At 37.6% G+C, this 22601-nt stretch overlaps 1 protein-coding gene across 1 annotated transcript in view; it reads right to left on the bottom strand.

Annotated features, from left to right (window-relative positions):
• The window catches only part of LOC134654317 (neuropeptide CCHamide-1 receptor-like), a 162139-nt gene extending 144778 nt beyond the window's left edge, over positions 1-17361 (bottom strand). Inside the window, exon 1 of the mRNA XM_063509782.1 lies at positions 17212-17361. The gene's annotated coding sequence lies outside the window, so the exon portion shown is untranslated. The remainder of the gene's footprint in view (positions 1-17211) is intronic.
• Positions 17362-22601: the final 5240 nt, after the last annotated feature.

Here is a 22601-nt window from a genome sequence, read left to right on the forward strand (position 1 = left end):
AAAATAAAAATCATTTATTGCAGATCAAAGATCCAATAATGTTAGTAACAATTTTGACTTAATAACTAAGTTAGTAGGTACAGAATATATACAGAACTTAGCCTTATCCTATTTGGCCCTGCCGATGGCCACTTCGACCCAGTATTTAGTTATAGGGCAGTCAAGGCTCTCCGACAATACTTTGAGGAGGCCGTTGCCGCTGCCACGCACTCGCCTGAGTAGTGATCCCACACGCTTGCGTCTGATTGATTTAATATCGTCTAGGAACTTCTGTGAACTGATTGTGAGGAAAATTCTTGTCGATTCAAGATGATGGTTACAATATTAATTTAGGTCCTTTATTTGTGGTAACATTATTGTTATAATTTTAGGTTTGATAGACTGATGATTAGACATTGAAAACTGCTTTTTGGTACAAAAAAAAACACAATTCTTAATAATATTATTCAGGAATTTTGTTTATTCATGGAAACATTATTTTGAATCACTTCATAAACCAGATTTTTTATAATTCTCTCTTGTTATAATAATTAAATAAAACGCACGAAAATGCTAACTCTGAAAGGCAGTTTTGTACCGTTCTTAACAATCAGACTTAAAAAGTAATTACAAATTTAATTTTGTAGCATAACCTTTTTCATTGTGATTTGAACCATAATACCTTGTCTTAAAGTTCAGATTCGCTTAAGCTCGCAATTATTATGGCGTTCTTTCAAAATTCAGGCGGTAGTTATGATTAAGTTCTTTATCCAAGATATAATTTGTTATACTTATTTGCATATTTCATTTTGCAGCGCGGGAGACTGCGAATTAATTACTATGGAACCTATTTTCGAGTAAGTTGTATGCACCCATATTTTTACATTTGACTGTACAATTTTACAGCAACCGAACTTCACTTTTCACCTTGTAATCGTTTCAAGTCAACCTTCAGTAACAAGCTAGTGTGACAGGGACAAACGTTTTATATCTTATAAATAATCACGATCATGCCACCGATGTGGATAACACCTGCTGAGCTAGCTGTAAAAATGTAGATGCTCTTTTGTTATTACTAACCACGAAGTTCGACAAACTTACAGAAGTAGGTGGCTAAAACTGGAACTACTATTTTCTTATATAGATTTAACGTTGCAGGAAGATTATAGCGACAGTGACAGCTGCAATTGCAAGTTTGTAATTTCAAGTCAAGCGACAAACTTACTCAAGGAGGTGGCTAAAACCAGAACTACAATTGTCTTAAACAAAAGTCACATCGCAGGAAGATTATAGTGACGCTGACAGCTGCAAGATTAAGTTTGTAAATTCAAGTGTGAAGTCGCAAGCTGGTATCTTTGAGGATTATGAAACTGAGTCGAGATGTTTAAGTCGGTTTAAACGCTGATCTATGTGGAGATTTTGTTGTGTTAACTTTTCTTATGGAGACCGTTTAGATTCCATGTCATTGTTAAAAAATACAAAAAAACTTTGTTAGTGCCCCATATAAAACTCTATTCAGGGAGCACTTATGGGTCTTGCGATTGCTTAAATGCGTTTTACTATTAGGTCTGTGCAGAACATACCTTACATACCTAATAATAAAAGATTGTATATTACAAAAGGGCCTACTTGGGTCGACCAACTGGACGCCGTCCTGTTGGTCATCCTAAATATCGTTGGGCGGACAGAGTGGAGGCAGATCTCCGTGAGCTACGTCGGCGAAAGCTGGCGTGATACCGCTCTGGACCGAGCAAAATGGCGTGCTTTTGTGTTGGAGGCACAGAATAAGTAATAGTATTATCATACAGAACGGACACGCACCGCCCCGCCCCGATTCGGATTACCTCGCCCGCGACAGGCTGCGACATGAATGTGTGCGTAAGTCGCTCTACTGAGATTCCGTCAGGATTCCGTCAGAAACTCAATGACGCGTGTACAGACGTGCCGCGCACACATATAAACGCAAATCATTTTTGATGTATAGCGTGTCCGCCTTGTGGTTGGAGGCCAAGACTCATTTTGGGGCATCGTGCCAGCCAAGTAAGTAGTAAGTAAGTAAGTAGGTAAGTATTATAAATATAAACGTTACATACGCTTATTTACTGTGAACGCGGAGTAATAACGAAGTTTGTTCCACTTATCTCTTGCGGTGCAGTTTAGTCTAACTTTCCATATAACTAAGTATCCAAGTATTTAGTAGTCCATGCACGCTAATATCGGTCTAGGAAGTTATTACTTAACTACACTAGTAGCTCTGAGCTGTAGACCTCGCCAAATATAGTATGTAACTCCGTATACGATAAGAAAAGTAAGAAAATCGGAAAATCAAAAAAAAAAAATTAGGAATGATGGCACCATATCTTTGGCCTATACTCTTTTAGATGCGGATACCGTTTGATATTTAACAATATTAACACATATCAGTGAAAGAACATGGGTCAAACTGCCGTATTCGAACTTCAAGATATTCACAAGAGACGACACGTACTAGATCCATTCTAGATACGTTCTAGTTTAGATTTCAACTAGTTCTCTTTTGCAGCGCAATTCGGGCAACCAATGTCACTTTTACGATAGATCGTGTTAGATATCTATTAGATGTGAATTAGATCTCTAAGTAATATCTTGTGGAAATCGTTCAAAAGTATCTCCAGAATCGCGGAAATGTCAAATTTGACTTTCGTTATCGTATCTTGGCGATGTCTAATAGATATCTATTACAAAATCCGAATCGGGCCCAAAGTCATAATTATCGCGTTCTAAAAATAATAAGAAATAAAAAATCATAGGTGCATCCATTCATCGATAAAGCTTGTGTTATAGTTATATAGGTATAGTTACATTCTTTCATACATAGAAAAAATCCATAACCCAAGAACAAATATCTGTGACGATCATACAAATAAATGCCCTTACCAGGATTTAAACCCAGGACCTCCCGATTCATAAGCAAGATCACTACCGACTAGGCCGTTACTACACTCTAAAAAATGAAGACCAACTAAGAGCAGTTTTCTCTTAGTTGACGTTAAGTTAATTATAACAATAACGATCTTATATAAATCAAAGAAACCTGATTACTTAAAACAATAAGTGTATCTGTGATTGAACTAATAAAGTAGGTATGTTATTAATCCTAACAATTGTATACTTTGCATCTATCATTAACTTGTTGGCATAATTATGTAACGTAGGTTGATTCAATCCTTAACAAATTAATTAAAACAGATAAATATGTTAATAGTTATGAACATTTTAATAGTTTATGTGATTATTTTCTCTTTGTTGATTTACATAAGACTTGGTATTTTAATCTACTAAACATATAATATTTAGAACAACGAAGATAAAACATTCAATCCCATTATGATCAAGTTATTGTATTAATTACGAAACTAATATTCCATTCTATTAAGAATTATTTGTTAAATCGATTTTCTTCATAATTAAATTAAATAATCAGTTAATCCGTTCAATCAAGAGATAAGTAGGGGGGCGCCGCTGCACCCGCGGTCCTCCCCGCCCGCGCCCCTGCGGCGCCTGTGACCGTGCGAGTGGGGAATCACTCTCAGCCTCGACGTTCAACATTCAACTACTTAGTCATTCAAGTACGCGTCAACGAAATAAACTTTACTTGTGCCTTTATTTCACGGCAAGCCTGGAACAGTGAACGTGTTACCTTTGCTTTGTGTACCTAATGTATAATAGTGTATGTGCAACATGGTGCAAGTGATAATCGCGGCGACGGGAATAAAAGGCGCGGGGACGGGCCGGGATGGTTATGTGGGAATCCCTGTTGTGGACTAATGAGACCCCAGGTCTACCCAGTAAAACCCCTGTTGGCCGCATCAAGGCTTTAAGGCGAGGCACGGGAAACGATCGGGACCATGCTTCCGAAACCCCGCCAGCGGCTGTCCGAACTGCGGACTCGACTTCGGAGGAACTGTTTCCCTTTACTTCTCTAAGAGTGCGCCATTTTTTGCGCATTGGCCATCCCAGGGACCCTCGTGTAGGCGACAGACGTCCCCGAGCCTGCCGCCAACGGGTACCCATAAGGGGGAAATCGACGGTTGTACGCCAAACGGTCATTATATTTGTAGCCCGTTTTAAATGTTAATTATAATATATATGTAAGGTATGTAAAAGAAAGTTCGATTTTTAAATGTAAAACGTTTAGTTTTCTAAATGTTTAGATGAATAAATAACATCTTATTATATATATTTTTTGTTTTATTCATTTACCCCCTTTTCATAAAACTTTACTTTGTTAAATTTGAATCTCAATTGTTTAATCAGTTCAACTATGAAGCTTGTTGTTTGTTGTGTTTTATTGTACTAGTACAATTGATGAAGAATGGTATATTGTACTAGACAAGCTTCATAGTTGAACTGATTAAACAATTGAGATTCAAATTTAACAATTTCTTAGTTCTGGCTAATAAGATGCATAAGTCGATGCAATCATGTTCTTAGTTGAACTTATTAGGGTCAAATAGTTGATACAGTAATTCTTTATGTTAACATTGATTTACATCTTAGTTGAAATGATTAAACAATTGACATCTTAGTTAAACTGACTTGTTTGTATTAGTTGGTACAGTAACTTATCATGATAACAATTATCAAGCCCTTAGTTGATCTTGCTAGGATCAATTAGTTAGCATAATTATTTTTCGTGTAAATATTGAACAAGATCTTAATTGGTTCAGTTATATAAATATAGTAATAGCAATCAGAATTACCTTATTTGATGTGTCTAAGTTCTTGTTAGGCTCGTATGGAATCAAGATGCTTGATTACGACTATCAAGATATTGATAGGGCCAACCAAATTTTTTTTAGAGTGTACCTACTCGTACAGAGGCGTATTTTAAACCATAGCAAATATATTTTTCTTCAAAAATACACCTTTGTAAGTAAATGTTGGGCAATCGGAACTGAGACTCATATTAGTCAAAGGTCCCACGAGACCAAAACACTGAAATGGGAAAATGTTTTTTGCCACACAAGGTAAAACAGGTATCAAACAGTTAAAGTTACATATTACCCTGCCAATCGCCCCAGAAAAGGGTGATATTAAGGGTACGTGACCCGTTAAAGTGATATCACATGAAACAGAACAAAGTAAACACGTGAAATATGAAGACAGATACTAAAAAGAGAATAGAGGGTATAGAGGCTTATTGTTATAGTGAATTTTGTAGTCTCGGTAAATTTACCGCCATCTTAAACAGGATTAAAACTAAAATGAATAAAAATATCAAAATATATTATAAAGAAATTATATTTGTAAAAAGCTACTAAACTCTTAGGGAATATTTTCCTTTTAAGTAAATATACCTTACCAGCCAAATAACTAGACCCTACTCATAGTGTTGTATTCCTGCCAGTGAGTAAGGTTGAAAGAGCTCAACAAAGGTGCGGAGTGTTAAGGTGACATTCCATTTCCAACTGCAGCTGCACTACTGCTCCGGCATTACTGCGGCGGCCTGAACGCGTCGGTGTGATTGTCAATTTCCATAGTAAATTGGATGACAATACCGACTGCATGTAATATGGTCATTTTAACGTATTTCCGACCGCAGCTGCACTACTGCTCCGACACTACTGCGGCGGCCTGAACGCGTCGGTGTGATGGTCAATTTCCATAGTAAATTGAATGACAATACCGACTGCATGTAATATGGTAATTTTAACGTATTTCCGACCGCAGCTGCACTACTGCTCCGACACTACTGCAGCGGCCTGAACGCGTCGGTCTAACTGTCAAATTCCATAGTAAAATTAATGACAAGCCGGACTGCACGCAGCATGGTGATTTTCGCGCATTTAGTGTATTCTTGCAACTGCGGCTGCAGACCGCACGTCAAATCTGTCACTGCACTGAAATGTCTTGGTCACAGATATCAGTAGTTCTAAGCAAAGAGGATATAACCAACTACGTTCTAAGGAGTTTATAACACCCAAGGATAAACAATCCCGATAGTAGAGTCTGTTCGAAAAGAGAAGAGTCGTGGAATGTATTGGGCGACATACATTTCACGACTTCTCTTTCCGCACAGATTCTACCTACTGTTAATTTTTTGCTAATCTATTTTGAGCCATATCACAAAGCAAGGCAGGAAACCAGAAAGAGAGCGTCAAATCTGGAGAGTTAACTATAGTCTGGCAAACCCAATTTGCCAGTAAATATGAACAAAGAAAACTCTACTCATCGATTTCTTTTGGGTGTTAGTCAAATATAATATGCCTAAGACAAATATAATATGCTTCTCTCTGTCTATGTTTGAAATGAGACAGTCCCTGGCCAAACTATATTGTCCTAGGTATTAGGGGCAAAGCTTTGTTTAAAACCAAATTGATTCACGAGAGAAGCAAATGGTTGAAAAAATTTAAATATTGACAGTTGCGGTGGTTTCAAAGCTTGAAGGTTTAATAAACTTTGCAGAGTACCTACAAAACGGATCATCACATCAACACGAGGAAAATATTTATTATTCAGATTAATTTATTAAAAGTTATTTATATCAGCCAAAGTCAACGAAATAGCTTTCTTCATAAAGGATTTCTTGTCTGGCCCGTCAAGTTTTACATGGTCTGGTCATTAACTGTTACTGTCAAGAGCGCCATCTCCCATGATCACCTGCAACACAAGAGCAATTATAAGATTTCAATTTGCGACTGGACTATAAAATATGAAGTGTAAATTGCTCAATTATAGCACTTACAAATGCATTTATTAATTTATACCTTTATACCTTTAGGTACCTGAAGAAAGTAAAATTGCTTTAATATTGAACCTCAGAAAGATAAATCTGTAATATTTTGCTAATACCGAACGACGTGTCACATCGCCTTCTCCGGAACCCACCAATGACTTTGCAGAAACCAATGAAAGACCTGATAAAAGAACCTACCTGGGGACGTTTATCGCAGACTTCTAAATCCAGCCGGTAGTGCCCGCACGTTTCTGACGGCCGAGTACCTACCTACTCTCCACTGACTGACACTGCCGGCTGGATTTGGCTGGATCACGTACCTACGTGATGTAGGTGGATCAAGTGCACACCCCGTATACTTCACAAGCTACATGAGTCTCGCTCACGTCGGGTTGCTGTGTGCTGTTGCGGTCATTACGCATTTAGCCAAGAAGATGGGGAAGATAATTTCAAAATGTTAGCTTACCTTAAGTAATTTTTCCTCTGCATTAATTTCATTTGGGTAATTTAGGTGTATTTAGTCAATTATTAAGCCTCAAACACCGTTCAATTGCTTTTCATTTAATCGGTAATATTCCCTGAATCACAACGACAATATTGGTAGCTGTCTTCGACTGCCTCTGACTCAATGGAAAGGCAATCTGGTCTTCTTTTTCGTTAGCATGTAGCATTATTGTAACTTGCTTTTTCTTGTAAAATATGCGAAAGTAAATTAGTATTTTTATTTATACGTTTGACACTGACATTGATTGACAAGCAACACGAACGCTGCTGCGACTGCACGACGCAACAGCAGCAGTCGCCGCCGCTATCGCCGCTGCAGTAATGTCGCACCAGTAACGCCGCAGCAGTAGTGCAGCTGCAGTTGGAAATGGACTGTCGGGTCGGCAACGGGCATGTAACACCTCTGGAGTTGCAGGCGTTCATAGGCTACGGAGACTGCTTACCATCAGCCGGGCCTTATGCTTGTTTTCCACCGACGTAATAATACACACGTATTAATTATTGGAAATTAGGGTGTACAAACAATCGGATTCCAGAAAACATTTTCAAAGACGCCATATGAATTGCCAAACGAATAAACATTGTTTATTCAACCGCTTTGCAACAGATGATATTATCATCCCAAGATTTTGTTGAAATTGGTTTACATAGATTGAATTTTAATTTAATAAACTATATAATAGAATCTGGTGACGAAGTGAAAATATTATAATTGCAGTCTCGGTTCGTAAGAGACAACCACATTAAAATGACTGCTAAATCTGATAAAAACATTTAAATATTGCGCATAATTTTTGAATGTTATATTGTTAGCGTGGCGACTCTTTATTGGTGCGTCAATAATTGAGTTTATCGATAAAAGAACTCCCTACCTGTCAATAAATTCTGCCCCATAGAATCCGATGTCTATGTGTTTGGAAACGTTACGTCAAATTAGAAATTTCAAATATGGAATTTAATATCTATCTGAACTTTTACTACTCGCTAATCCATACAAGAGAGGCTTTAACTTAACTTTTTACGGCGCTATTCATAAACATCTGCTAAGTTAATCAGCTGATGATCATCGATTGTCCCTCTTTATGGCATAACGACGGATAGGGACAAACGACGATCATCAACTGATTAAATTAGCAGCCGTTTATGAATAACACCATTAGCCTATAACTGCCTACATTCTTTTCTTGTTCCACCATCCATAACAAGCATATTCTCACTAATATTAGAAATGCGAAATTTAGTCAATGTGTTTATCTGGTACCTCTTACGGAAAAGGACGTATGACAGTTTTTAATACACAAATCATGACACTTCGATGACGAAGTCGCGGGAAGAAGCTAGTCACTAATAAATGTTGGAATACGTAGACAGTCTACTACTTACATGTCTCTGGAGTTATTTACATTACACTCCACCTCTTGATGAAGTACTCGTAATGACCTAATCAATTTGCGGGATCGCTCGCAGTTTAATTACCGTTTTATTTCTCGTTAATTAAAATTTACATGAGCTGTTTGAATTGAATTGAATTTATTTTTATCCGAGCAATTTAAATTTATTTTAAGTTTGTTGGCACTGTTGTGTGCGTTCTTATATGTAGCTAGCAGCAAGTTTCTAGCAGGCGAGGTGCTTAAAATAATTTGAGCATTACTTAACTAAGCTGCTGGCTGTATGAAATGGTTATGGACATAATCTTAAACCAAAAATGTCAACAAAAAAACTACCATTATTTCAGCTTAATATTTTAAGCATACCTACCTAATTTGCATGGGGTCAAAACGACCCTGTACTGGAGCTAACAGTTAATTATGTTATACTTAGTCTCAAACTCAGTTTAAGCCATGTATTATGGAAACTAGACGAGCGAAGAGACCATTTTGATAGAATAACATAATACGATTAGCATAACATAGGTTCTGTTTAAATTTCGGTGTCTGTTGTTTTAGGACAACATAGGTTTCTGTCACAGTCTGTGACATTTAACTATCTTTGTTTGAAGAAGTTATTTTTGTACTCACATACAAGAGCAATATTATTCCCATACCCATCCATCGTGACCCGAGCGATAATGATTCACTGTGTTAAGAGCCCATCAACGTGCACACTAGCGCCACTGCTAAATAATCGTGATTATTTAAATTTAACGAAATATATTTAAAAAAGGGGGCCGCTACGCTATCTTGTATTAAAGTACCTTTTGAATACATCAAACTAGTTTCAATGTTCCTGGATTCGTCAATCTATAAACTCAAAACAAAAACGGCTGTTTTAACTTTGAACCCTGAACCGATTTAGATGAAACTTGGTATGCGGATAGTTTGAGCTGTTGGGAAGGATATATAATAGTTTTTATTCCCGAAATTATCCCTTAAGGGTGTAAAAAATGGGGTGGAAATTTATAGAATGGACCAATTTGGGGATGAAAAGAAGAATGAATAAAAAACAGATTTGTTTGAAAAGTAAGGTACCCAAATTACTTATTCCACGCAGACGAAGTCGCGGGCAAAAGCTAGTAAATGTATAACTAGAAGTTGTTCCAAGCTAAGACAAATACTAAGAAGTGTATGCAGGCCGCATCTTAAGAGTTCCAAGCGCTAAGAGGCAAGTATTTGGACAAGAGCTAAGTGGGAAGTTCTAGCAGGTGTGCAGTTATTCGTGTTCAAAGCTAGTAAAGGATAACTCACGCTAGACCGGGCCGGGCGGACCGAGGCAACCGACTTGTCATTTTCTATGACGACTGATCGGTGATCACCAGTGATCGTTAATTTTCCAGCAATTTTGGTGCAGCATTGTTGGTTAAAAGCATCTGTATGCCCTACTCTAGGCGGAATAGATACCTAATTAGGGTTAATAACAGTAATATTAACCTTAACCAATCCTCTCTCTAGAAAAAAACATGAAGAAAATCCTTTATTTTTACTATGCTGCACCAAAATGCTGGAAAATTAACGATCACTGGTGATCACATGGTGCTTTGCATTGAAAACGAAGTTCCGGCCCGGGCCCGGTCCAGCGTGAGTCATCCTTAAGTCGATAGTAAATTGAAATGCATAACGAAAAAAAAAAAGTTAACTTCTGAAAAGCCAATTTGGACAAGACATAAGAGTCCGCAGCAAGTTCGGCCGAATTTCACTTTCCCATACCAACGCAGTTTCGTTCTCATTTGAAAACTACGTGTTTGATTGTAATGAAACTTTGCACATACAATGATATAAGGGTTATTTTTTAGGGTTCCGTACCCAAAGGGTAAAAACGGGACCCTATTACTAAGACTCCGCTGTCCGTCCGTCCGTCCGTCCGTCCGTCCGTCCGTCTGTCACCAGGCTGTATCTCACGAACCGTGATAGCTAGACAGTTGAAATTTTCACAGATGATGTATTTCTGTTGCCGCTATAACAACAAATACTAAAAACAGAATAAAATTAAGATTTAAGTGGGGCTCCCATACAACAAACGTGATTTTTGACCGAAGTTAAGCAACGTCGGGCGGGGTCAGTACTTGGATGGGTGACCGATTTTTTGCTTGTTTTGCTCTATTTTTTGTTGATGGTGCGGAACCCTCCGTGTGCGAGTCCGACTCGCACTTGGCCGGTTTTTAACTGTGGTATCTGAAGCTATAACCTACTGTAAGTACAAAGTTTCAGAGCAATCTAGCAAGTCATTTTAAAATGAGAGTGTATTTTTTTTTTATTTACACATTACAAAAACATAACACAAAGAACTTAGAACTAAGATGCGCCACAGAAACTTATGAAAGTTTATGCGTGGTGCAAATGCATCACTACGCTCAAACTGCATGTATCGATGTTTGTATGGAGAACCGAGTTTGCTGCGGACTCTTAATTGAAAATACCCATTTAGAACAGTGGTTCCTAACTTGGGGGTAATTACCTCCGTGGGGGTAAAACTGATATTTTACGGGGGTAAATAAGCTAACCTAATATAACAATACAGCAAACGTACACGTTTTATTTTTTATTAACCATTGGGAGGAGGGGTTCCCTAGTTAGTCATGGGGGTGACCGGACTGAAAAGGTTAGGAACCACTGATTTAGAAGATTAAATGTATTGTTGACGATCAATTTAATTTTCAACAACCCGAACATGCAGACGTTTTCTATTCACATGTATATAACCTAATCCAATTTTGAAAAGATCCACTTCAACTTTTTCGATTAAGTTACGAGACTTTTTGGAGACTTTGTGTAAGAAATACTTTCTAACTTTCTACCTAACGGGACATTAGTTGTTTTTGAAGTAAGAACCCCTAATGTAAACTTCATTCGATAGCATGACGTGCGTTTGCGTTATGTCTATTTTTGTATGGGATTTTGAACAGCCCGCCAAGCTACGTTTTGGAAACTCAATATCCCGTACAAAATGACACTTAACGCAAACGCGTACGTTACGTCACGCTATCGAATGAAATTTACACTAGGGGTTCAACTCACAGAGAGTAGCTGGGTAATGTCGCTTTATTTCGAGTATTTTAAAACAGTCCTTGAAAAGGTAATGGATTCTTTACGAGCCTCTGTTAAGGGGTGTTAAGGGATGGGTTCGTAAAGTCAACATAGTTAAGGACTTAATTCTACATAATTACATTTGCTTTGAATTGTTGTCACTGTGATGAGTTTCTGTGTCATGAAAACATTCAAATTAAAGACAAATTAAGGAAGACCATGACAAACATTTTGGAATTATGTTTTAAATTAAACCAAGACTAGTTAGTGGCCAGATATAATTAAATTGGAAACCAGTAATGTGTTTAGAATAATAAGTTATTAAATATAAACTGTAAGTAAATAAATTCACGTAATAACTCTTAAAACGCTGGTTGATCAGCTTAATGTTTGATTCTTTGGCTGGAATAATCTTTACAGTACATAGGTATGGTTCTACTTTACTGCTCTAGGGCGGGATGAAGGACAATACGTGCCTATGTCAAAAATTTCAAGGGTCATATGTACTTACTGTAAAACGTTGTACAATACACATGCGAAAAGGTAATTCGCAACTCGTGTCGATTTAAAACAGTCCCTTCGGCCGTGTTTCCATTTATCGCCGTTGCGAATTTCCTACTTTTTATACACTTGTATCATAATGTACTATTATATAAAGTTTAGGGTCGGCTTCACATTTGGCATTGTAATATCTCCATAAATAAATGAAAAACAACTCCTAACAATCCTTAACAATTCAAATTTTTTCTTTACCTCAAACAATCCTGACCCGGGTCAGACGATGTCATTAAGGGTGTCCCATCATTAAAAAAAGAATCATTAAAATGGAACAACGAAGATGTTGCATGACCGACACAATAAAATATGAATCAAAATGAGGATCCTTTTTGATGGCTTATAAAAAAAACAACTTTAATATATTATACCTACAATATCTGGGAAACCATAAAGTAAACTCATAATGCGCGTTTTCCCAGCTAGATCGTTTTTTCGCCCCTGGAAACCCCTTTGTAGCAAATTTCATCGAAATCATTACAGCCGTTTCCGAGATCACCGAAATATTATAAACTAGAATTTCTCGTTTTAAGGTATTAAAATTTACAGTCGCCATCATATATATCGGAGCGGCCAAGGCGCTCACAAATATCTGAACACGCCTCTATTGTCAAGGTGTTAGAGTCGTGTTCAGATATTTTTGAACACCTCGGCCGCTCCGAGATATCTGATGGCGACTGTACCTGGCTATCAAGCAGGTTTTCCTGTATCGCAAGAGCCTGTTCCTTCCCGATTACAAGCATAAGGTTGTAATGTGGGACTTAGTGTAAGGCCTGAGTGGACGCTCGAGTAGGGCGTGCAGCGGGACGGGGCGTGCGGCGTGCATGTTAAACAAATGCAAGCGTATAGGAGCAGCCTTAGTGCACGCTGCTCAAATTACTTGTGAGCCCGACGCCACGCTGCACACCCCGCCGAACGCTCCGCTTCGAGCGTCCACTCAGGCCTTACACTTAGTGTAAGGCCTCAGTGGACGCTCAAGTTGGGCGTGCAGCGGGGCGGGGCGTGCGGCGTGCATGTCAAACAAAGGAAGCTCATACTAGTGTCCTGAGTCGACGCTGCATATGGTGAATGTCGAGCGGGCAAGTTTGCGGGCAATGCATAGCGTCGAGTGGCGTCGCGGACAGGTTCTTACACTTAGATATTTTATAATAAAAAAATTGATAATATTTGATAAATATAAATTCGCGAAAAAGACATGTGCGCCGACCCCAAATAAATAGGATAAGAGCAAGAGAATGATGATTATTTAAATTAGAAAAAGAAACAATACTTATTATGTTACAAGGGAGCAATTTCTTTTTGTTTAATTCCTCGTGCTAATATTGATACCCGAAAGATTCGAAAAGTGGAATCTCGAGCGTTGCGAAGGTTTTAAGGAACACAATTTCTTTCACCACACCAACCCAAAGAAATTCCTAACCGTAAAATATTAAATACATAATATCAAAGCCGACGGTTTTAAATTCATCACTTAAAAAAAATCCACCAGCCGAAATTTACAAGAAAAAACTCAACATTTAGGTACATAAAATTATTTTCCCACTCTTGTGGATAAAATGCAACTTACTCATCAGTCTTGAGCCATCTTCTTCAAAATAAAGGGAATTGGGTCACTTATTATGAAATTTTTCAAACAAAAAGACTCATTTTATGGTTTTTGTTTTTACCACTTGTGTCATGTTTTTAGGGAAAATAATTATGCCCTTTGTCACAAAATAAGGTCCCAAGTTCAAAGGATAATAAAGTAGAATAAAATTAAGGGTCAGGTAAGATTAGTCAGAGGCTGTAAATAGGTATTTAGGTAAGACTTATTAATGTGGCTTCTTTATCACTATCACTACACTTTATAAAACAAGCAACAACGGACGTTTGCACTCCGGGAGTGCCGATAGAAGTGAAAACTCACCTCACTATGTTACCGACGCCCGGTAACACGATACATACGTTTAGCGGAGGTATTCTATTTATTTATTATAAGTATATTATTATCATTCTCAAATAAGATCATACTTTTTCATTGACATGTTTATTTACATACTGCCATGACAACGTCAAATTATTTGAACATAGGTAAAGAGTCTTGAAAAGGAGTCCGCAACATAAATGTCAAATAACATTGAGTTTTTCTTTATTGATTTAAATGCCATTTAAATTACGGGGCTTACAGTCACGTGATCGCCTTACGCTGTCTCGAGTTTATCATTTTTTCCCCACCTCAAAAAGTGCCCAGCGCCGCTAAAGAAGTGTTCACTTCAACAAAATCCCCCGCCGCGTCTGTCTGTGTGTATGTATGTATGATCGCGATAAACTCAAAAACTGCGGAACGGATTTTCATGCGGGGTCCACTTATCAATAGAGTCATTGTTGAGGAAGGTTTAGGTGTATAATTTGTTACGGTTTTGTGTAACCCGTGCTAAGCCGGGGCGGGCCGCTAGTTCAATATAAAGGCGGTATAAGGGCGTTTTTTTTAAAGTTGTCCCTACAGTTTTTTTTCAAATTTGGGATTTTTTATGTTATTTCTACTCAGAATCACGAGCTCTTTCTATCCTAATAGGAGAAAAAAAGTATCCTATGGTTTTTATTTCCATTCCGTCACCATTTTTCACAGACTTTGTATGGCGGTCGCGGAATGGAAAGATCCAAAAATTTATGGAAATTTTGGGACACATTTTTTCTCCTATTAGGATAGAAAGAGCTCGTGATTCTGAGTAGAAATAACATAAAAAAACCCAAATTTTAAAAAAAGTGTAGGGGACAACTTAAAAAAACGCTTATAATGCAGCAAATAAAATCTTATTTGCTTTTAAGTGTCTGTCCTGTAGCGGCCCACGGTCCTAATACTAGTACAAATTACTTCCAATTTAATTTAAATTTATATTCACTTTATTTATTTTTCGTCTTACGTTAGGTTCTTTATAATATGAATATAAAAGTAAAATATAAAAACACTTACAAAACAATAAAAAATACATATCAACATATTATAAAAAACCTAACCCGTCAGCAGCGGGGCAAGGCCCAAGCTGCCGGTGGTCAGGGCTGCAGAGAGAGGAACCGGCGGACTATCCGCGCCGTGTCCAAGATCACCGCCTTCTGAATTTTATATTATTATTATTAAATGTAACAGAATTGCTTTTGTCTTGTTCCGTTCGATTTTAAAACGCATCAGAGTTTCTAATATCATTGATATTTTTGACTGCCAATTGTTCTTGTACTGGGCCTCTCGAGGTTAAGATAATAAAATGACAAACTGTCAAAATATTTACTTAATTAAAAAACAACGCTGCCTAAATAATAAAATGTTGTAGAACACAATAAAGTTTATTTATAATATTGAACTACATTGAACGAACGAATTTTTTGTTCCTTTAAAAAAATATGTAGGTAGGTAATGCATTAAAAATAGGTACGTAATATATGTACTACGAGGGGTATTCAAAATATTCTCGGTATGAGAATGAAAACAAACAAGTACGAAAAGTTTGATATTTTTATTTTTCAATATACTCCCCCCCTATGTTCATACACTTAAAAGATCGATCAATTATTTTTATTAATCCTGCATAAAAATATTTTTTATCTTTGGTGTAAAAATGCTCCTCCACTGCCGCCTTCAATGCTTCATCATCGGAAAATTTATTTCCACGCAGATCCTTTTTAAGATTGGGGAACAAAAAGAAGTCGCTGGGGGCTAAGTCCGGACTATACGGTGGGTGAGTAACAGTTTCAAACCCACATTCAACAATAGCTGCCTTGGCAATATGAGCAGTATGGACGGGGGCGTTGTCATGCAGAAGCATAACACCTTTGGTTAACTTTCCTCGCCTCTTTTCTTTGATTGCATCCTTTAATTGACGTAGAATGTTAGCGTAGTACTGTCCTGTGATATTTACACCTTTTTCTTTATAATCGATCTGTAATACTCCTTCACAATCCCAAAATATCGTGGCCATGACCTTGCCAGCTGAAGGGATGACCTTGAACTTCTTGGGATGAGCTGAACCCTTAATGTGCCACTGCATGGACTCTTGTTTACTCTCTGGGTCATAATGATGAACCCAGGTTTCATCTCCAGTAACTATTCTTTGCAGCACCTCATCAGGATTTTCACCGCACAGGTCAATAAAATCGGAACAACAAGCTACACGCATGCCTTTTTGAAGCCGAGTCAGCATTCGCGGAACCCATCTTGCACTTACTTTTGACATATTAAGATGGTCATGGATAATATCATGTATGGTACCAATAGAGAGATTGGTTACTTGTGCTATAGATTTTACCTTCACTCGACCATCTTCCAATATAAGTTTTTCCACTTTATCAATATTTTCTTGTGAAGTAGCTACTACAGGCCGGCCAGGTCTAGGGTCGTCTTCAACACTCTCCCTTCCACGTTTAAACTCGCTTGACCACTTTTGAATGGTAGATAAAGAAGGAGCAGACTCACGGTAAACACAATCCATTTCCTCTTTTATGGTTTTTTGATTTTTACCCTGTTTTGTCAAGAATTTTATCACGCATCGATGTTCTAATTTAGTTAACATTGTCAATTCCCACATGATGTTCATGTTTGTTCAGCAATTGCAGAAAAACAAAAGAACATCTCGCTTCGAATTATACTTTTTTTTAATGTCAATGAATAAACCTTAGCGGCCAGTAACGAAAGAAATTTTAGAAGAGGTTGTAAGATATCAATACCGAGAATATTTTGAACGCCCCTCGTATGTAATACCGACTACTACAAATACCGACTATTTAATAAGTTTACGTTTAATAATGTACCAAGTAAAAACTTTTTCAACGTTTTTCTTTTTATGCCACTTAAATTTGGTAAAATAATTTATTTCGATTTACTTAAACAAACTTAAATATTTGAAAAGTATTATTATTATTTACCAAAATTGTTAAATAGTTTTATCCCTAAAACAGAAAAAAACACTATCCACACTATCACTACCCTTAAAACCTGAATTAAAAAAAGTTTTAAAAACTTACGCTCAACTGCTTTCTTCAAAAAAACTCCCCACTACACATTAAAGTTACACAATACGCACACACTTACACATTTCGTTACAATACATTGTCGATACGAAACTTAGTTCAGTAGAATTCGAATTTCGAACTTGCGAAGTCGTAACCGAAAACGCGCCGCCCGGCCGCTCCATTCAGAAGTCGGCTTTCGACTGCGCGTCTATAGTCTATAGTTAGGAACTTCTGTTCCATTGCAAAGCTATATAAGTGTGCTTTGCTATTAAATTATAGATAACTAGCTTTTGCCCGCGACTTCGTCTGCGTGGAATTAGTAATTTGGGTAGCTTATTTTTACCCAATCTGCTTTTTAACGATTCCCCATACAAATTTTCACCCCCCTTTTCACCCCCTTAAAGGATGATTTTTTGGGATAAAAACTATATGTCCTTCCCCAGGGACTCAAACTATCTCCATACCAAATTTCAACTAAATCGGTTCAGCGGTTTAAGCGTGAAGAGGTATAACAGATAGACAGACACACTTTCGCATATATAATACTAGCGACCCGCCCCGGCTTTGCACGGGTTAACAAATTATACATAAACCTTCCTCTATCACTCTATCTATTAAAAAAACCGCATCAAAATCCGTTGCGTAGTTTTAAGTCGTGTTTCAGTAATGTATAGCGGATGCGGATTTTTAAAGGCTCACATCCGCGGATGCGGATGCGGATGTCAAGTTAGTACCATAAAACACGTCAAAAATTACATTTTAGTAATTTTTATTTCAAAAAACCGGCCAAGTGCGAGTCGGACTCGCGTTCCAAGGGTTCCGTACATTAAGTCCCACTCACGCTTGACTGCTCATTTCTAATAGGTTTTTTTGGTTAATGACTAAATTACCTAGCAGTCTAGCACTTACGCCGATACTAAGACGTTCCTGTACCGACCTGTTCCACATCCGCATCCGCATTCAATCTGCATCGATTTTATGCGGATGCGGATGCGGATGTTGAAAATAATGCGGAAGTTCCGCGGTTGCGGATGCGGATGCGGATATTCGCAACATCCCTGGTACGTAGTGGTAAGGCGGTAGGTATTTTGGTAATTTTGAACATGAACTTTAATATGGTAGAATTATATTTATACAAGGGTGGCCCAAAAATACGTTTACATGTTTTTAATCTTACTTAGTTTTAAGATAAGATATCTAACAGATGTCTATTTGAAAATCCGAATCGGGCCCCATGGAGTTTTAAGATAATATATGTTTTCTAATATTAATGCTAAGCTAAGCTAATAAAGATATTTATCTAAGGGCCACTAGTTGTCTGAAATAAAGATTTAATTTTATTAGGTTTCCGAAACCGTAATACGCTGTCAAACACCCGTTTCTTTAGATAGTGAGAATGGTTGCAAACTCTGAAGAATGTTCCCTTTTCGTACTCTGTTGTTTTCTTTAAACAAACAGTAGGTACATATGAAAACACCAGTTATCTTATCTTATCTTATACCTTTAAACGAGCTATTCTTGTTTATTTATATATATATATATATATATATATATATATATATTTCAAGGATCTCGGAAATGGCTCTAACGATTTGATGAAATTTGCTATATGGCGGTTTCGGGGGCGAAAAATCGATCTAGCTAGGTCTTATCTCTGAGAAAACGCTCATTTTTGTGTTTTTATGTTTCTCCCAGATATTTTTAGTCATAAAACCTAATCGGATCACATATAACCAGCTTAAACAACAATAAACCTACTTACTACGGTGCAAGATCCAAAATCAATTGTCAAGAAACACCAATTCCAGTTGTCGGTATTTGTGTTCCAACTATATGAATGGACTTCGATTTATTTTCTAACGGAACGCGACGGGACGTGTAGCCTGCTAAGAATTATAAACTTTAAGTGGTTGGATTAAGGTTTAAATTAAGTCGTTTAACATATTGGTACAGTGGTCGACACCTCAGGTCGTTTTCCTTAATGAGACAAAGGTTTAATGCTGGAGCGGCAGTTACTGAATTAACTGATGTCTTTAATTAAGTTGTATGTTCTTTACTAAGTTACAGGAGTTATGGTGTATTAGAGCTTCTAGTGTGACAAAAAATCAGTAGGGAGAGAGAGGTAAATAAATAAATACTTATATGTATAAAAATTATAGGACAAATTTACAGAAATTATCTGGTAAGACTAATTGACAAAACACAAAGGTGCCTGATATGTAGTGCTAAATTATGAATTGTACGACGATAACATGATGCAATTGATAAATGTTTCATTTTACTGCTTGCTTTGCGAAGGAAAATAATCAACCTAATTCTCATAATACCTATATAATAAATATCTTAAAATAGCAATAGATCCGGCTTTAAATAATATGTGTGTTCAAACGCGAAAGTTTTAAATATCTCAAAATTTTTTTTTGCAGCTTTTCTCAAAAGTAATGTACATAATTATTTCGAAGTGCCCCTTAACCTTTGGACCCATTTCCCCTTAAAAGTAAGACGTGGAGGCGTAGCTTTACGTGTCCAATCTACGGCGTAGCGAGTGAGAGTGCTACGAAATTAGCATGCATAATGCAAGACGCTACGGCGGCGTAGCACAATGTATGCAGCGCAATATTTGGCTGTGCCACAGATCACCTCACTCACTGTAAGGCCTGAGTGGACGCTCGAAGCGGAGCGTTTGGCGGGGCGTGCAGCGTGGCGTCGAGCTCCCAAGGGATTTGAGCAGCGTGCACTAAGGCCGCTACTATACGTTTGCATTTGTTTAACATGCACGCCGCACGCCCCGCCCCGCTGCACGCCCAACTCGAGCGTCCACTCAGGCCTTAACGGGCAATAAAATCGCCCCAAGTCACAGTTTGTAGTTTTTGTCGTGTTTTTCGAAAACGGTCTATATTTCAGTAAAAATGAGATAGCAGTATTATTGTTTATTTATTATGCTATCAAAAACATTAATAAGCCGCAAAATCGGGTTTTCAAGTTATTGTTATTTTTGTATAAAATTAGATTTTACCTGCTCTGATTAAGCACGAGTTGAGCTATAGCCCTTTGAGGGCCATAAAAACCGGTTTAACGGGTAATTCTTATCAGATGTTGACCTGTGCACAACTCCCGCATTTATTCATTGCAATCACCTGGATAAGACGGACACCACAGAAACTGAAGCCAGCCAAGTCATCGTCTTGCTGAATTAAGTAAGGTCTTAAGCGTGAAGTTGCTGAAAAACTGAAATTAAGTCAGTTTACATCAGTTTAGTCGGTGTACCAGATGGAGCATGGACACAGAATAAATAATAGTACTAGGTACAGAAGACTCACTCTCTAACAAAACGCGCCTGTTACGATCAGCACAGATATGGCTGCTAGGTGGCGACAGCGCCACGCGCGGCTTATGGCCAGCCACCAAAATTTGGTGTGGAACGGATGTACTTTTAGCTACCTGTAGCAAAGCGACGAAATCGCGGAGTGAGCCACGCCTGGCATGGCGCAGGAAACGTGTTCTAGTTGTAATAACAGGTTATGAATTTGATCTGGTTTTGTTATGGAAATGATCTGCCAGTGTCAAAAGGGCTTTACTTGTTGGCTTCAGCTCCGCGCACGGCTCCCAAATGTCCGGAACACCATTGTTCCGTGAAGGGAAAGGCAAACAAATATAATAAATAGTAAGATGTGTGCCCTCGTGTTTTACGTAATCGCTTCATATATGCGGTGTCTGTGTGTGTGTAGTCTGTGGTTTGTACTAATAACATTTCCATCATGGTCTCTATTCCCACTCTTCCAATTCTAGCTACACACATGTCGAAATTTGTTTAAATATTCATGTTCTCTTTTATTAATATTGCTAACGAAAGTAATGCAGCCATACAACACACTTAAGTACAGCCATATTCGTACAATAAGATACGTCAAATAGCACAGTATATTGAAACGATTTGGATCGGATATGTCAGTGTCAAAGAAGTGTCAAAAGTGACGTTTCTTCAAACAAAAACGTCACTTTTGACACTTGTTACAATCTGCTAAGCTAAATAATAGTCCGTTACGGCTCGGCCATGACATTGAGCGACTTGCGACGGCGGCAGCGATAACCATAGGTTGGAGCGAGACACAGCGATCGGCCCTTTTGTTCCCACCTATGGTTGTCGCTGCCGCCGTCGCAAGTCGCTCAATGTCATGGCCGAGCCAGTAAAGGGCCCGGATGAGATACTCGTACATTTTAAAAAGTAGAATCCAAAATTATTAACGCTACAGGAAAAAACAAAACAAATGAAACCATAAGTAATTTGCCGTATGTTCTAGTGATTATATTAAATATCGACTCAAGTGGTATCGATATCGATATGAAGCAAAATGTACTTGATTATATGGACACCTCGAAAAATCGTTGTTAATTAAAATGGCCGTTTCTTTCCTTATTTACTTGCAATGTTTCATTTATTTATTCTAATGGGTCAATTTCTGAACACGATTTTTTTTCTGTCCGTGATGAAAATCGCGGGTTAGCATCAAATAATACTTACCATTTTTTTTTTACATAAAGAAGTCACACTTTCACAGCGAGTTCCATATGAATTCACTGATTAGTTGGTTTTTAGAGTACACATAAAAATACCTAAAGGCTCAAATTACTACTCCCGTGCCCTGTCCGGAATCTACTTTTGAGCATAATGAAAAATCCTACGAAAAATTCTACATTAGTATCACTAATTTAGTGTCAAATACTTAAACTAGATGATATTTACTATCACTGAGCACATATACTATTAACTTCATTGTGGTAAATAACTTGTGATCGATGTTTAAATTTTGTCCGAGCGCGCGAGTAAAATTTCGTCGGCAAAACTCAAAGGGCTCTGACAGCCGACGTTTGTATTTGAACCGCCTCGTGTCCCGCCTCACCTGTACTGGCAGTATTCGGCTGTCTCTCAAAGCAAGCGGATGTAAGTCAAGCCGCGGCGTGTTCGAGCAAATCGCGTAAGTATTTCGGAATCCGGGTGGGCGACAATATTTTTCTAATTTCGATGCCCCTTATAAATTTTATTTTCCACATAGCTTTTCAATGACAATTGTCATATTTAGGAGCCCTTTATGTATCTTTATGTAAGCGATAACATAACAGTTTGGTCAAACACGATTTAAATTTTTGGCGAATTTTTTTATTACGAATTCTAATTTCCGTGCCCTAATTCCCATAGCAAATTTACCTAAAACAGCTGATTAAGTGGCACGGGAATTAGAAAGTATTACATATATTGTCAACAAATCTTTTATTCCGGCACTGTAAGTTAATTGGCAATGTTTACGTCATATTATTATTACATATATATATTGGCATTGAATATATATTATATGTAATAATAATACCACGTATATCTGTCTATTTTACATTTAAGGAAATCT

This window comes from Cydia amplana, chromosome 14 (assembly GCF_948474715.1).
Source record: "Cydia amplana chromosome 14, ilCydAmpl1.1, whole genome shotgun sequence".
In the NCBI taxonomy this organism is placed as follows: domain Eukaryota; kingdom Metazoa; phylum Arthropoda; class Insecta; order Lepidoptera; family Tortricidae; genus Cydia; species Cydia amplana.